Raw genomic sequence first — 16,983 nt, forward strand, 5'->3', positions numbered from 1 at the left:
TCACTCACTCATACATATTAACTCACTCACATACATATTAACTCACTCACTCATACTAATTAACTCACTCACATACATATTAACTCATTCACTCATACATATTAACTCACTCACGCACTTACTCACTCACTCATACATATTAACTCACTCACGCACTTACTCACTCACTCATACATATTAACTCACTCACTCATACATATTAACTCATTCATACATATTAACTCACTCACTCATACATATTAACTCACTCACTTACATATTAACTCACTCACTCACTTACTAACTCACTCACTCATACATATTAACTCACTCACTCATACATATTCACTCACTCACTTACTAACTCACTCACTCATACATATTAACTCACTCACTCACTTACTAACTCACTCACTCATACATATTAACTCCCTCACTCATACATATTAACTCACTCACATACATATTAACTCACTCACTCATACATATTAACTCACTCACATACATATTAACTCACTCACTCATACATATTAACTCACTCACTTACATATTAACTCACTCACTCACTTACTAACTCACTCACTCATACATATTAACTCACTCACTCATACATATTAACTCACTCACATACATATTAACTCACTCACTCATACTAATTAACTCACTCACATACATATTAACTCATTCACTCATACATATTAACTCACTCACGCACTTACTCACTCACTCATACATATTAACTCACTCACGCACTTACTCACTCACTCATACATATTAACTCACTCACTCATACATATTAAATCATTCATACATATTAACTCACTCACTCATACATATTAACTCACTCACTTACATATTAACTCACTCACTCACTTACTAACTCACTCACTCATACATATTAACTCACTCACTCATACATATTCACTCACTCACTTACTAACTCACTCACTCATACATATTAACTCACTCACTCACTTACTAACTCACTCACTCATACATATTAACTCCCTCACTCATACATATTAACTCACTCACTCATACATATTAACTCACTCACTCATACATATTAACTCACTCACATACATATTAACTCACTCACTCATACATATTAACTCACTCACTCACTTACTCACTCACTCATACATATTAACTCAGTCACTCATACATATTAACTCAGTCACTCATACATATTAACTCACTCACTCATACATACTAACTCGCTCACATACATACTAACTCGCTCACTCATTCACATACATACTTACCCACTCACAGGCCCAATGACTATGACTAACATGAGTTACATGCATACAAACACACTCACTCACTCATATACATATTACTTTCTCACATATATACTCAGATAAACACTGACATACACGGGTGTCTGCCCATTGGTCAATGGGAATGATTTGCATAGTTAATTAGAAGTGTATAGAGCCCATGTGAGTTGTGAAGTCAGTTTAGTGATTACCGCTGCATGCTGAGGCAGTAGTGTCACGACGCTGATGTTCAAAAGTGCACAAATCTGCCTCTAAAGCTCTGGAGAGGTCTTGAAAGAACTAATAAAGCTCTAAAGCATGGCTTGGGTAATAAAGTCCCAGTCGAAGAAGAGAGCAGGAAGAAATGTGAGAGACCTGAAGGGACTCAAAACAGATTCATTACAAATTGATGGAACCAGCAACTTTTAAATGTAGTTGTGCAGCTCTGAAATGTAATAACGCCTTGACGAAATATAAAGCAGGAAAGAAGCAGGGAGGGGGGGACCGGGAAGAAAGGAAGTAAAAAAAAAAAAAAGCATATCAGGGCCACATTCACCAGAGAATTCTGCAGTTTTAAAATGACTGTGGAATCTTGATTAACTTCAAGACTCCCACAAGTCAATATTGAGAGCGACGTCATCTGGTGCCTACTCCCGGGCCCGCGCTCATAACTCATTTATAATATTCCATAAATCTTCACCCCCTCTCACTGCTGTGCTGTGAGTAAATGAAGACGAGATTTCACGCGGGTGCTAGCTCTGCTGTCACGAAGCCAGGCGCTCTGAAAATCAACAAGTCACACATACACACACATAACCTACACACTCCTCGGCTCCGACACACTCGCCCTAGTCAATACACACAAACATGCACACGCAAACACAGGCACGCATACACAATTCTGACCCTCTGCATCCCCTGAGGCCGGACCCTAACATAATCCAGGAGTCTGACTTAATAGTTGTGCTGCGCTTAAAAAAACAACAGCACTATTTTCATCAAGGAGGTTATGTGCACAAGGTCAGCGCCACTGATTCAGCTGAACTCCATCCAGAAACTTCTGCCAAATGTGTGTGAATTTCAGAACAGAACTCACAAACTTTGAGCGCACTATGAATATTCATGAGGATGTACTGGGTTTGTTTGTTCTAATCTAATACAGTTAAGCTGTGGTGTCTATGTGTATCTGCACTCTTTAAATGGTTCTATGTGTAACACTGAAAGTAATTATTTTACAGTTAAAATATCCAGCTTGTTATAATAAAAGGACCCTCTGATATTATTTAAAATCATTTTTAAAAAGGTGCACTGCTGAGCGATACGCAACATATTCATTCTCATTGTTTCATTTTCAAAGCTGTTTGATTTTTGTATTTCATTTTATTTTTTGAACTGCATTTTTTGGCCTTTAAATGTGATTGTTTTCATGAATGTAAAGTGACTATGAGTATTCTAAAAAAAGGGCTATATAAATAAAATGTACTCTTCTTCTTCTTCTTCTTCTTCTTCTTCTTCTTCTTCTTCTTCTTATTATTATTATTATTATTATTATTATTATTATTATTATTATTCATGGTGGCACAGCAGGTAGTGTCACAATCACACAGCTCTAGGGACCTGGAGGTTGGGGGTTCGATTCCCGCTCCGGGTGACTGTCTGTGAGGAGTTGGTGTGTTCTCCCTGTGTCTGTGTGGGTTTCCTCTGGGTGCTCCGGTTTCCTCCCACAGTCCAAAAACACACGTTGGTAGGTGGATTGGTGACTCAAAAGTGTCCGTACGTGTGAGTGTGTGTGTGTTGCCCTGTGAAGGACTGGTGCCCCCTCCAGGGTGTATTCCCGCTTGCGCCCAATGATTCCAGGCTCTGGACCCCCCGCGACCCTAAATTGGATAAGCGGTTACAGATAATGGATGGATGGATTATTATTATTATTATTATTAGTCCTGGATTTGTGGGTTCGAGTCCCGCTTCGGCTGACTGTCTCAGAGGATTCTGGGGTGTTTTCCCCTTGTCCACGTGGGTTTCCTCCGGGTTCTCCGATTTCCTTCCACAGTCCAAAAACACACATTATTAAGTGGATTGGCGACTCTGAAGATAGGTCCAGAGGTGCGAGTGCGTGTCCCTAGCCACTGCATTGCAGTTCTGGTCCCAAAGCCCAGATAAAGGGAGGGTTACGTCAGGAAGGGCATCCGGCGTAAAAACTGTGCTGGACCGAGTGTTTATCATGCCCCAGCGTCTGTAAATGGGGGAAAAGCACAAACTTTGAAAAGCACAAATCAAGATGCGTATATTGCTCTATTCCTGCTCCGTATGTGGGTAATATTGACTCATTTTTGCTGTTTCAGATTACTTCATGTGGAGCTGACTCTAAACTGGGACAAGTGCTAACTGCATGAAAGTAAACACAGGCCAACGGCGCTACAAAACTAAGCTCGAGCAACAAATGAGTTTCTGTTCAGCTACGTACAAACAAACCAACCAGACAGAAAAGCATTTCTAGAGAATCATCAGAAGCACATCCTTTCGTGTACGTGTGTGTATGTGTGTGTGTGTGTGTGTGTGTGTGTGTGTGTTTGTGTGTGCTGGACCAAGAGAATCAGTTTATATAAAGCACTGTGCCCACTCAGTGTAGTTGTAAAGTCAGAGACTGTAGCTCACCTGTTGCTGCACAGTTTGTGTTAATCTAGTCCTTTGTCAGTGATCACAGGGCGCTGCCCACAGGACGCTGTCAGTGGTCTAATCTCAGTCCAGCAGTGAGGGGTTTACAAACTCCAGCAGCACTGTCATGTTTGATCCACTCTTAGTAGCAAAACACACACTAACACAACACCACCATGTCAGTGTCTCTGCGGCGCTGAGAGTGAACCTCCACACAAATCATACCTGCCCTGTGAGACTCCTGAACAATAAAGAACAGGGTCAAAGCTTTACACGATACATGGACTACAGTCTGTAAAAGTAGAAATGTATTGTCTGTGAAAATGCAAGGAAAAGGAGGTGCTTTATATCATGGACAGTTTATGTGATAATGTATATTCATTCATTATCTGTAAGCGCTTATCCATTTCAGGGTCACGGGGGGTCCAGAGCCTACCTGGAATCATTGAGCGCAAGGCAGGAATACACCCTGGAGGGGGCGCCAGTCCTTCACAGGGCAACACAGACACAGACACTCACACCTACGGACACTTTTGAGTCACCAATCCACCTACCAACGTGAGTTTTTGGACTGTGGGAGGAAACCGGAGCACCCGGAGGAAACCCACGCAGACACAGGGAGAACACACCCACTCCTCACAGACAGTCACCCGGAGCGGGAATCAAACCCACAACCTCCAGGTCCCTGGAGCTGTGTGACTGCGACACTACCTGCTGCACCACCGTGCCACCCTGATAATGTATATGCTTAATAATAATAATAATAATAATAATAATAATAATAATAATAATAATAATAATAATAATAATAATAATATGATACATAATACTACTGTACGCGAGTGACAGAAGGACACCAGCTGTCATTTTCTGTTGAGTACTTTGAGACAGTTTGAGGGAGAAGAGCCCCCCATTTTTAAACGAAGACCTGATGGAGAGGAGCTCAGCGGATGACTTCAAGCTGCGAGGAACGTCTGGAGGAGAAGATGAAAACCAAAATAGAATCAAAAAGTGGATGAGGACATTTGGTCTACCCTAGAGACCTGAGAATGTGTGTGTGCGTGTGTGTGTGTGTGTGTGTGTGTGAGAGAGAGAGAGAGAGAGAGAGAGAGAGAGAGAGAGAGAGAGAGAGAGAGAGAGAGAGAGAGATGATCAGCTATAGGATCGCTGTACTATAGGGAGGTGAATCATGCCCCTTGGATCTTCTGAAACAGAGCAGCTCTTTCATTGGTTCTCGTGGGGAAACAAGAGAATAAAGGAACATCAGGGCCCTCTGTGTGAGAGCATTTGTGTTTGTTTTCATATCTTTTTGGGACAAAAACTTCATGATGTAGGAAAGTGAGTGAGGAACCGGTCTAAATTTACAAATCTGCAGAAAAACTTTTATTGTAACGTCATCTGTAAAAGGTTATGACACATTACAGAAAATACTTTTGTGAATTTGTCCAGTTTAAATCTCACTGTAAAGACACAGGGTGTGGTGTGTGTGTGTGTGCATGGATGGTAGAGGGAGAAAGAGAGAGGGAGAGAGAGAGAGAGAGAGAGAGAGAGAGAGAGAGAACGAGACACAGACAGACAGATAGACAGATGTGTGTGTGTTTTGTTTGTGGTGCGTGTTGAGGTTGTGACTGGGAGAGTCTCTTCATGTTCAGAGTGGTATCACTGGTTCAGACACAGACATTGGGAGCTGCACGTTCTCAGCACCAACACTTTCTCTCTGTGTTGAAGCCGCCTAAAGACCAACATGACAGGCAGACGAGCGCCATGGCAACCACGGGGGTCACAATACCCAAAGCAGCCCCCTGGAGCCTGGACTGGCTTAGGTGCGAGAGATGGCACCCACACTAATGAGAAAGAGAGAGAGAGAGAGTGAGAGAATGAGGGGGAGGGAGAGAGTTGGAGGGTCAGGGAGAGGGAGAGGGAGAGAGAGAAAGAGAAAGGGAGAGAGCGAGTGAGAGAAAGAGAGGGAGAGAGTGTGAGGGAGAGGGAGAGACAGTGAATATTGTGCAGTTAGATTCTGGCATTAGCTATTACTTTTGTTAGTTTGCTGCTCATTGATTATCCATAGCTCTCTGGTGCACAGTGTAGCTGCAGAAAGTATCACTTTCTACACGTCTATTATGCAGAAATAATCACCCAACATCGGTACAAACATGCCACAGTCCAACTTTACTAGGGGTCTGTGATTAGAGCATTTGGGATATGCACACAATTATACAGAAATGTAAATGAGAGATGATCCATTCCGGCACCACCCCGAACTCCCACTCGGTAGCAAAACACACTACAGCACTCATCACGAGTCCAAGCCTTTGTCCTTGGGCATGATTTCTTGATGCTTTGAAAGGCATAATGTTTGGGTGCATGCATTTATTCATCGTAACCAACACCTGTGCGGCGGAGAATCCTTTACCCAGTTATTTATTATTCATCTGATCGGCTTGTGGGCATTATTCCAGCGATGGAATGGAATGCGAGGCAAATGAAAACGCAAGTGGCACTGGATGTCAACACATCCATATACACACACTCCTCCGTGAGCCAGCTTCAGGCTGTTTCTTTGGGTGTGCTCCAGCGCTCAGAGGTATGAAGCGCATACCTGAATGGGACGGATTTTCATTCAGCCGTGGACTTTGCTCTGGGAGGACGTTGGATGTTGAGATAGAGCTCCTGGGCTTGTTTGTATTTCTTTTACTCTCTCTCTCTCTCTCTCTCTCTCTCTCTCTCTCTTTCTCTCTGACTCTCTCTTTTTCATTATGACTGTGTTGGTGTGAATGGGAGGGAGAGAGGTAGAGAGACCTCAAGAGAGTGTGTGTGTGTTTGTGTGTGTTTTTGTGTGTGTGTGTGTGTGTGTGTGTGAGAGAGAGAGAGAGAGAGAGAGAGAGAGAGAGAGAGAGGGAGAGAGAGAGAGAGAGGTGAGTCATACTCAAACTCAATAGCCTCATACGAACACGCTGGGCTCCGAGGGGCGGATGACGTGCATCTCACTCCATTCCAGCATCAGCTCTGACCATGAAAATGACATTACAGCAAAACATTACACCAGCTCGCATGATCCTGCAGCTCCTAAAAGCTTCACACCTCTAAAGTGATAAATCACCAGCCTCGGATTAAGACGTCGCCTTGCTTTCATTCAGCCTGAAGCTTATTCCCCTTTCCTTCATTCTTGGCAACCCACCACACACACACACACATACACACATACATACACACACATACACACACACACACTACAGTCAAGCTCTGCTGCCTGTGTTTCTGCCTCAAAGGACCAGCTCTGACCCATAAAACTTCATTAAAGGAAATTAACGAACACAGAGCGGCCGCCGCAGACAACGAGGGAGGGGGAAGGCAAAGTAAATCCCTGTCACACCTCATTCAGTCTCCAGTCTTCTCTCTCTCTCTCTCTCTCTCTCTCTCTCTCTCTCTCTCTTTCTCTCTCTCTCTTTCTCTCTTTCTCTCTTTCCCTTTCTTTCTCTCTCTCTATATATATATATATGCAGAAAACGTAGGCACCTAATATCATTATATATATTTAAACTACTGCAAGTGTGGTGTTTTTTTTGGTGCGGTGGGTCCGGAGCCCACTCAGAATCATTGGACACAAGGCAGGGACACACCCTGGAGAGGGCACCAGTCCTTCACAGGTACACACACACACACACACACACACACACACACACACAAATTCACTCACACAGTCGACACTTTTGCCAATCCACCTACCAACGTGTTTGGACTGTGGGAAGAAACCGGAGCACCCAGAGAAAACCCAGAGGAAACCTGGAGGAAAATTTGTTGTTACTGCTCAGATAAATCACTTTTTAAACCTCATAAGCTCTGGTGTCTAAAACATTTCCACAGTATTGTGCATATACAGTACCAGTCAAAAGTTTGGACACATCTTCTCATTAGTCATTGGTGGAATAAGGCTGTTCACGGTATACAACTGTGTACCAGCCCCTGCCTCTGCACAACCCAAGTTATGGTCTCAAACACATTAAGAAGGCGAGCAGTTCTACAAATTAACTCTTGACGAAGCCCCAGCTGTTCACAGCTGTTCACTCAAAACCATCCATGGAGCTGTTTGAGAGAACGCCAAGACGGTGCAAAGCTGTCGTCAAAGCTAAAGGTGGCTACTTTGAAGAATCTAAAGTATAAAACACATTCTGGTTTTAATGTCTTCTATATTCATTTACAATGTAGAAAATAATAATAAAAAACAAAAAAACAAAGAAAGAACATCCACGACATTGAAATGGACAAGGGGAAAAGATGATGATGATGATGATGATGATGATGATGAGAAAGAACACTGAATAAGATGTGTCCAAACTTTTGACTGGTACTTTTTTTATTTATTGATTTATTGATTTCTTTCTCTCTCTCTCTCTCTCTCTCTCTCTCTCTCTCTCTCTCTCTCTCTCTCTCTCTCTCTCTATCTATCTCTCTCTCTCTCTCTCTCTCTCTCTCTCTCTCTCTCTCTCTCTCTCTCTCTCTCTTTGTGAGTAAAGTGGGCCCTGGAGAGCCAGGTTTTGCTGCTGTTTTTTATTTTTTCATTTTTATTCTTGTTGCCAAGTACGTACTTGTACTGTAGAAGATGCTGCTTTATTTAGCCTGGAATGCATCATTATAATATTTTTTCCAACACTACGCTCTTATCACCATTCATCTTGTTCAGCTGCTAGTGTCAGTCATCAACAGTTTAAAGAACTAGTTTCGCTGATCAAAGAGTCTCCTCCTTTTCCTAAACGTAACCAATCAGAGAAGACGTGTTTGGTGTCATCTTCGGTTTGGGGCTGGAGCTGTGAGGCTACTGTAGATAAATGTATAATTCATAATTTACCAGTGTAAGTGTATAGCAGTACACCTGCATACACACATTAACCTTCGCACGCCTGAATCTGCAGCAAGTAAACGCAGATGGACTAGACCTATTTGTCCAGTTAGGCCTCATAACTCAGACCAGCTTAACCTCTGGATATTTATTTTGGTTTAGAGAATCATCCAGAGTTCATTTATAATCTTGATATTTGAACTTAGTTATAGAATTGTCTACCGTCAATTTTCTGTAGCAGTAAACATTTCAAAATATAGATGGTCCAAACTCTGATTTGTTGCTATTTTCATTGCCATACAAATAAGAAATGACTGCCCACTCACCAACAACCTACCCAAACACCAACACACACACACAAACACACACACAAGCATTTCTACTTTCTCTCAGCGCTGCTTTCTTCACTAAAGCAGGCTATTACAGGCCTCTGCTCTGCGTGCTGTTGCTACACTTTAAGGTTGTGCTCTCCTGGGCTGGACCAGTTCCTGTTTAAGGCTAAGACACTAAGGCAAAGCTGTTCTGTGGTTGTTAGAAGGTTGTGTGTGTGTGTGTGTGTGTGTGTGTGTGTATGTTAGGGCAGTGGGCTGAGCTGAGCAGAGCAGGTGGGGGGTTAACAAGGCCCTGGGAGGCTCCTAATTGGTGGATCTGTCGTGTAGCTGCCTGCTGCAGGAGACAACCTTTCCTGTCCTGTTTGTGTTCCCCAAATCATGTAGGAGGGGAGAGCTTAGTGTATCCATGTGTGTGTGTGTGTGTGTGTGTGTGTGTGTGTGTGGTGAGGAGGGTAACCATTATATCTCTAACCAAGCAAACTAACCTGACTTTTATGCACTTGAATTATCATATTTACATATTTATATAATTGCAGCATCATCAAATCATATTTGATAGCATTCAGGTGTGCTGGGGACCATATGAGAGACTGGATGCTTAAGTTACATCACTGCCACGACATATCAGGTGTACAAATTGGTTTTAAATCATTTTGGAATTCAAAATTAATCAATTTTCCAATTCTTTTTGTCATTTTATGAAAACGGTTGCGTAGTATTTAAAATGACTATTGTCACGTTATTCAACAAAACAAATAACTTAAAACTAAGTTGTTTGAAAATGGTAAGTGAGAAAAATATATACGTCACTGCATGTGCTATGAGTTCCTTCAGGGAAGTGATTACTGAAAGAAAATCCACAATTATTATTAAATTTGGTACAATTATGCTTTCCAATGAAAGGTACTCAGGCATATAATTGAGGGTCCCATGAGTGTGTTTTTTCTGAGAATTTAGATGCTACCCATTTCTTTAAAAAAAACTAATCAACCAACCAACCATTTGATGAGAATGAGCTGCCAAAATAACACTCATCCTTGTTTTTCACCCATCTTACGGCTCAGGATAAATGCCTTGGGCCTGTCGGACATGTGCATGTCAGTGAGGTGAAGGCAATCCATGTTGATCTCCTAATAATCAGTATGCCCAACCAGCAGAGTAGTGAACTCTTCAGGGGCTCAAGCCTAGTCCAGCTCATTAACGCAGCACACAAACCGCACGACTCGCAGACGGTTGCCCGTGAGATGAAGCTGCAATCGCAAATAGAATAATTTAGATCTGACCTGGAGTCTCATCTCAGGTAATACAGAGCGCAGCCACTGGGACTGGACTGAGCTAGACTGACAGGTTCATGTGATGGACACTATAACCAGGCTGGCATCCACGAACAGCATTATGTGAGTGTGTGGAGACATTTGCTTTTGTTCATTAATTCACATAATATTAATATTTCATCACTTGCTATGACACTCAAAACCTCAAGGAGTTTGTGGGTACCACAAAGGGAAGTTTGCCCGAATGTCAACTCATGTTTCATGTTATGAAATGCTGGTTTTGGACAGTACTGTTATATTTGCATTCCACTGGGACAGAACAATAAGGAACAATAAGCAACAAAAGTGACAGCTATGGAACCTGGAAAAAACTTGCTCTACTGTTTATTTGACTTATTACTTCCTGTCTCTGTAGCCTTCAACTAAATACCACTTTGATGTATTTGGATTGAGTTTAAATTAATTCATGAATTGTTTGTGTCATGTGCTGATTAAGAATTTATTTTTCAGACATGGACCTGTCCAATTTTAGCATGACTATAAATTAAACATCCCATAATAAGAACGTAATTACAGATAAACAACATATGTAGTAACACTAACATTTGGTGATGTAGTAACTGTTACAGGAGAAATACAATAGTACAACCTCTAATTACATTTGTGTAAACCCCAGGCTTTCCTCGTAATTACACAAGCGTAACTGCTATTTGTAATATTCCCCTGTAACATTGAGTAGAACTACAGAAGTAACACACTTGTTATAAAGGTCATTTGTGTTTAATTACACTTTTTATAAAGCGGGAACCAGATTTTTCATATAGACACAGGTTCATTTCAGTAAAGTTTTCCAGTTTTTTTCAAGACATGTCTTCAGGTGAGCCAACACTCCATTCCGTCGTCACGTTAGAGTTGTTGCTAAGTGACTTTCGTTTCCATGGCTTCGGCACTAACTCAGATTATTTCCGGGTGTGCTAGCCTTCACTTCAGTCGTCATTGTTTAAAGTATCCACAACACGACATTCTCTTACTCATAGTTAAGTTATTTTCTTAAAGCCGACTTTCATGATTGGAATCAAAAACACTTTTTATGAAATTCAGATGTTTCTTCACCAACTGCTTGCTTTCCAGTCTGTTTGTGCACTGGGAACATGTCTAACAAAGTGGCTTGGTCAGACATGTTATGCTTTCTCTCTCTGCTCACAGCTGGAAGACAAAAAAATAAAAACAGCAAAGAGAGACCTCAAAACATTGAAAATCTTGAAAAGAGATGAGGTCATTGCTTTATTTCTGCTCCATAGGTGGGTAATGTTGATTTTTGATGGCTCCAATTATTTAGGTAGGAACCCATTCTAAATTCGGGAGACTGCTAACTGCATGAAAGTAGACACAGACTTAAAATGAATACACAAAACAAAACAACTCGAGTTACAAATGAATTTCCGTGGCAATTCAAACAGTGAATAAAAACTTGCAAATTAGTTAAACTTCTGCGTAATTTTTCTCTTCAAACATTCCAGGCCACCTTAAAAGATGTGGTGCTTCTGAATTTAAACAATCCAGAGAGAGCTTTGAATAAAAACATTTAGTAAGTTTAGAATTTTATGTAGAGGTTCTTGACCCTACACATGAATGTGTTTTGATGATGTGATTTGAATAACCTAAGAGAAAATTGTCTATAGTGTTTGGTCTAAAGAACACTTCCTGACAAAAGAGCAGCTGTCAGAAATGTTAGGAATCCAAAGTTTGATTAATTTTTCCAAACTGACACATTTGAACTGACTCATTTGAACGTGAAGCTTGCTTCTGACTCAGTCACAACAGTGGAAGCTAAAGAAAACATGGAGCACATATACATTAATTTAAATAGGTAATTACTAATGTGATATTTTGTGTTATTCATTCATTCATTATCTGTAAGCGCTTATCCAGTTCAGGGTCACGGTGGGTCCAGAGCCTACCTGGAATCATTGGGCGCAAGGCAGGAATACACCCTGGAGGGGGCGCCAGTCCTTCAGAGGGCAACACACTCTCACACATTCACTCACACACTCTCATCTACAGGCACTTTTTTTTGAGTCAGCAATCCACCTACCAACGTGTGTTTTTGGACTGTGGGAGGAAACCGGAGCACCCGGAGGAAACCCACGCAGACACGGGGAGAACACACCAACTCCTTACAGACTGTCACCCGGAGCGGGAATCGAACCCACAACCTCCAGGCCCCTGGAGCTGTGTGACTGCGACACTACCTGCTGCAGCACCGTGCCGCCATATTTTGTGTTATGGTTTTACAAAATTGAATTTATTAGGCAAATAGTTTTAGAGTTATTTAAATCATAATGGATGTAATAATATGAAAATTTATTGAATAGAGTTGGTTCAAAAGTGCAATTAATTCAGGAATCAGGCAGGAATTTTTATAACGGACTAACACAGACCTATAACAGTGACTGATTATGATTATGTAAATATTATTTTACATCTAACCCATTCATGGGATAAATTCATTTATTTATTTGTTTCTGTTCTGATCAAACCCAATATATTTTCTCCATTTAACATGGCCATTGGATTGATCTGAATGTGCAAGCTTGGATGCAAACTCAGTTTTGATCGTGTGAAATTCAGTTCAACGATCTGCCGTAAGCAGAGAAGTCATTACTGGAATTCTGTGAAGCTGCTTTGTGACGACATCAGTTGTAAAAAGCACTATACAAATAAATTTGATTTGATTATTGGAGACAAGTCTGGCACTGGTGGTGCTGTTTAACGAATACACTCTCTGTTTGTGCCCGAAGAAGTGCTACAAACACTTTGTTTAACTTCAGGAACTTGGTATTAGGTTTAGGGTTCAGGTCAATGTTAAGGGAAGTTTTACGGCTGAATTTTCATGTTGGGTTGCCAGAAATTTGCATGGACATGCACAAGTACATTTTACAAGTGCCAACAAATCATATTCCATATACATTGTACAAATCCTAGGACTTATATTTTGTGAAAATATGTACAAAATCAGCCCGGACTAAACTTTAATTCGAGCAGAGAACTCTATGTCCTATTACAATGGTTCTCAAACTGTGGTATGCGTACCACTAATGGTATGTGAAGCACCAAGAGGTGGTACGCCAAATGAAAAAAATACTACTTAATTAAGGTATTTATTTGTGATTATTTGTAATTAAGATTTTATGTGTAAATTACATAATGTTTCAGTTTTCATAATTATGCCCAAATGAAATTAATTTGTGTTGTAGAAAAATACAACATGCTATGCATTCACAATAGTTGATTACATCTGTAAGGGAACGGCAGCTGGGGGTGGAGACAGTGTTCCTCTGCTTATTTTCCAGGGAGGGAACTCGATCCCCCAGTTTTTGGAGAAATCCCCATTAACAAAGCCCAGTTTCAGTTGCTTACTGGACGTGAGCAAAGTCTAGAGACAGACGTGAGCAATTTGGAGTTTATTATAAAAAGGGCAAAGCAAAACCGAGAAAAACAAGCCAAGACCAAGCCTGAGAAAGCCTTGAAGGACTAAATTCAGAGGCGAAAATAGAGAAAAACTAAGCTGTACACGTGAAGACAAAATAGAAGAAAACACTCGGCTGAAGGAAAACATGACCGTTCTTCATACAGTTACAGCCATAAAACAAGGTTTAAGACAGCGCCGCCTCTCCGTCACCTGTTACAAGCGCAGAGAGCCCCCAAGCCCCCGCTGGGTTTAAAACATTCAGTTTAGGCCTAATTTTTTTCTCTCTATTCTCTCTATAATTGTTAGTAATTATTTTAGATAATTTTGTGTTAAGAAAGCAACAAAAACATGCAAAAATTCAAGCAAGATTTTGCCGTATGCCCCCGGAACAGAGGGAGAACTTCTGTGCACATGTTTCTGTGGTACAAATCACAGTTGGTTGAAGGTTTTGGTCTAAAACGTTTGAGAACCACTGTCCTACTACATTCAAAAACCCGTATTCAAAATGGCCTCCTGAAGTACATTCTCACTGTTGCCGTCTGATCCAAAAGGGAGGGTTGTGTGATATTTACATGCTTGCTCATGCTGATGACATCCCTTTCCTGCAAGTCTGCGGAGCGTATCTGAAGGGAAGCTACCTAGACCCCGTTTCCCATCATCACTCACACAAACATCCGTCTGTCTGATGGTTAACTGCCCCTCACTCTGCGGGTTTTTCAGCCATGCTTGAAGACTGTGGTCACTCTGCGGTTTGGGTGAGTGTTGTAGCGTGTCCGCCTCGTGAGGGGCTCGGACGATGCCAAAACCATCCAGTCATCGCCCAGGCAACCAAGACTTAACTGACAGGACCACACTGAGTAAAAAGAAGAGGAGGGAGATGAGAAAAACGCCACTTATCTTTTAGTCACAAGTGTGACAGTGTGGTGGACAGTGACGGTTGTCGCCTGAAGCTATCCCTCATAACTTCAGCTGACCATTCCCATATATATCAATCAGTGTTTTTCTCCCTGACAACTGAATCTAGGGCAATAAAAAAGTGCTGTTATAGAGACAGAATAGTATAATTGCTGAATGAGACACGCATCATGTGAACAACAAGTGCTCGTCATTCACAGAAGACATCAGAATCCTCAATGGCTTCATTCACTGGACCGGAGGATAAGAACATGGTCACTATGCCTCAAGGATATTTACGTAATGCTGATTGAGCCATGCCACAAGTGTTCTGCGGTTCTCCTACTTTCATGGTCATTACCCTCTCCTTTGAAACTATTAATTGAGCAATTTGAAAGATGCACTTGTCTGTTTCTTGGTCGTCCATCTCTTCCCCTCTCGACCCCCTCCCAAGTCCCCCATTGCGCTCTCTCCCCCTCACTTCTGGTGATCGTTTGACAGCACAATAACAGCATTGTGGGGATATATGTCATAAACTGACTGTCTGTCTTGCATCTTATCTTCGGCGCGGTCAATGTTCTTTGAGGTGAAGGGCAGCTCAATCAGAGAGGATGAGGAGCACCACCTAGTGGTCAAGACCTTCTGGGACCCTTGTGGGCTTTCCATCGAAAGCAAATCGAGTTTTGGTTTTATGTCCCTTTTTTGGGATTGCAGACCCTTCAATAATCTTTAATGAAGGCATGGTTTATGTCATGATTAATCCAGAAAGGACCCACTCTGACCACCCAGAGGATCCTCCAGGCCTGGAGTGAATACGGCTCTCAACATCTCAACATTACTCAGTTAAAAATAGAAGTAGCATCAATGTCAACATTGAAATTCACATGTGCATTTAATTAAAGTGCTGTGTGTTTCATAAAAGGCATGTGTGGTTCTTTGTTAGTTCATTGTCTAGCTTCATTCAATTGAAGTGAACATGTACATATGAACATATTGGGTAACATTATCTGAAGATGCATTTATGAAAGAAAAAATTCAGAAATATATAAGCATAATATATAATCATATAAGTGACATATAGGGGGCATTAAACATTTGTAATTACCATTTATCCCATATACATCCTTAGATGTCACAGTGGCACAGCAGGTAGTGTCGCAGTCACACAACTCCAGGATCCTGGGGTTGTGTGTTTGAGCCCCGCTCCGGGTGACTGTCTGTGAGGATTGTGGTGTGTTCTCCCTGTGTCTGCGTGGATTTCCTCCGGGTGCTCCGGTTTTCTCCCACAGTCCAAAAACACACGTTGGTAAGTGGATTGGTGACTCAGAAGTGTCCCTATGTTTGAGTGTCTGAGTGAATGTATGCATGTGAGTCACCCTGTGAAGGACTGGCGCCCCCTCCGGGGTGTATTCTGGGTAGGTTCCAGACCCACCATGACCCTGAACTTGATAAGCAGTTACAGACAATGAATGAATGAATGTTGTATAAATCTGTACATTTAGAGTCAAACCAACAAAGCCTCATCTCGGAAATTCTGCTTGTGTAAAAAATCAATTTTCATGTTAAAGCTGGAGCCAGTCATTTTGTAAAGACCAAGGTGTAAACTATCTTTTGTAAATATCCAAATGAATACGTTCCCACTTCATAATTTCAGCCGTCCTTTCAAAGCCACTCCTCAAAACACAGGAACACACACAGCCTGACTACAGCTGGAGGAGTCCACCAGAGACAGAGTGTTGGAAAGAGCAATACAACCGCTGCTGCAGGTATCAGTGTAACTTTTGTCATTCTTTTGCAATTAGGTCAATAATTTGTGTACAGACCTCTGTACATGTGCAAATAAGTACATTTGCACACTGCAGTGTCCACACATGTAGACAGGTTGATTCATTCATTCATTCACTCATTATCTGTAACTGCTTATCCAGTTCAAGGTCGCGGTGGGTCCAGAGCCTACCTGGAATCATTGGGCGCAAGGCAGGAATACACCCTGGAGGGGGCGCCAGTCCTTCACAGGGCAACACACACATTTACTCACACCTACGGACAATTTTGAGATCCAATCCACCCACAAACGTGTGTTTTTTATCCCTTGGCTTTCAACCCAGCATGAGACTTTTGTTTTGTTTTATTAGTTTTGTTTTTATTTAAGTAATTTATTTTTCCTTATTGGTTATTTTATTTTGTTTTAGTTTGTTTTTATAAACATCTTTTGTACAGCACTTTGTTTTGTTTTTTAAAGTGCTCTATAAATAAAGTTGAGTTGAGTTTCTGGACT

This window comes from Hoplias malabaricus, chromosome X2 (genome assembly GCF_029633855.1).
Source record: "Hoplias malabaricus isolate fHopMal1 chromosome X2, fHopMal1.hap1, whole genome shotgun sequence".
NCBI classification, from domain to species: Eukaryota; Metazoa; Chordata; class Actinopteri; order Characiformes; family Erythrinidae; genus Hoplias; species Hoplias malabaricus.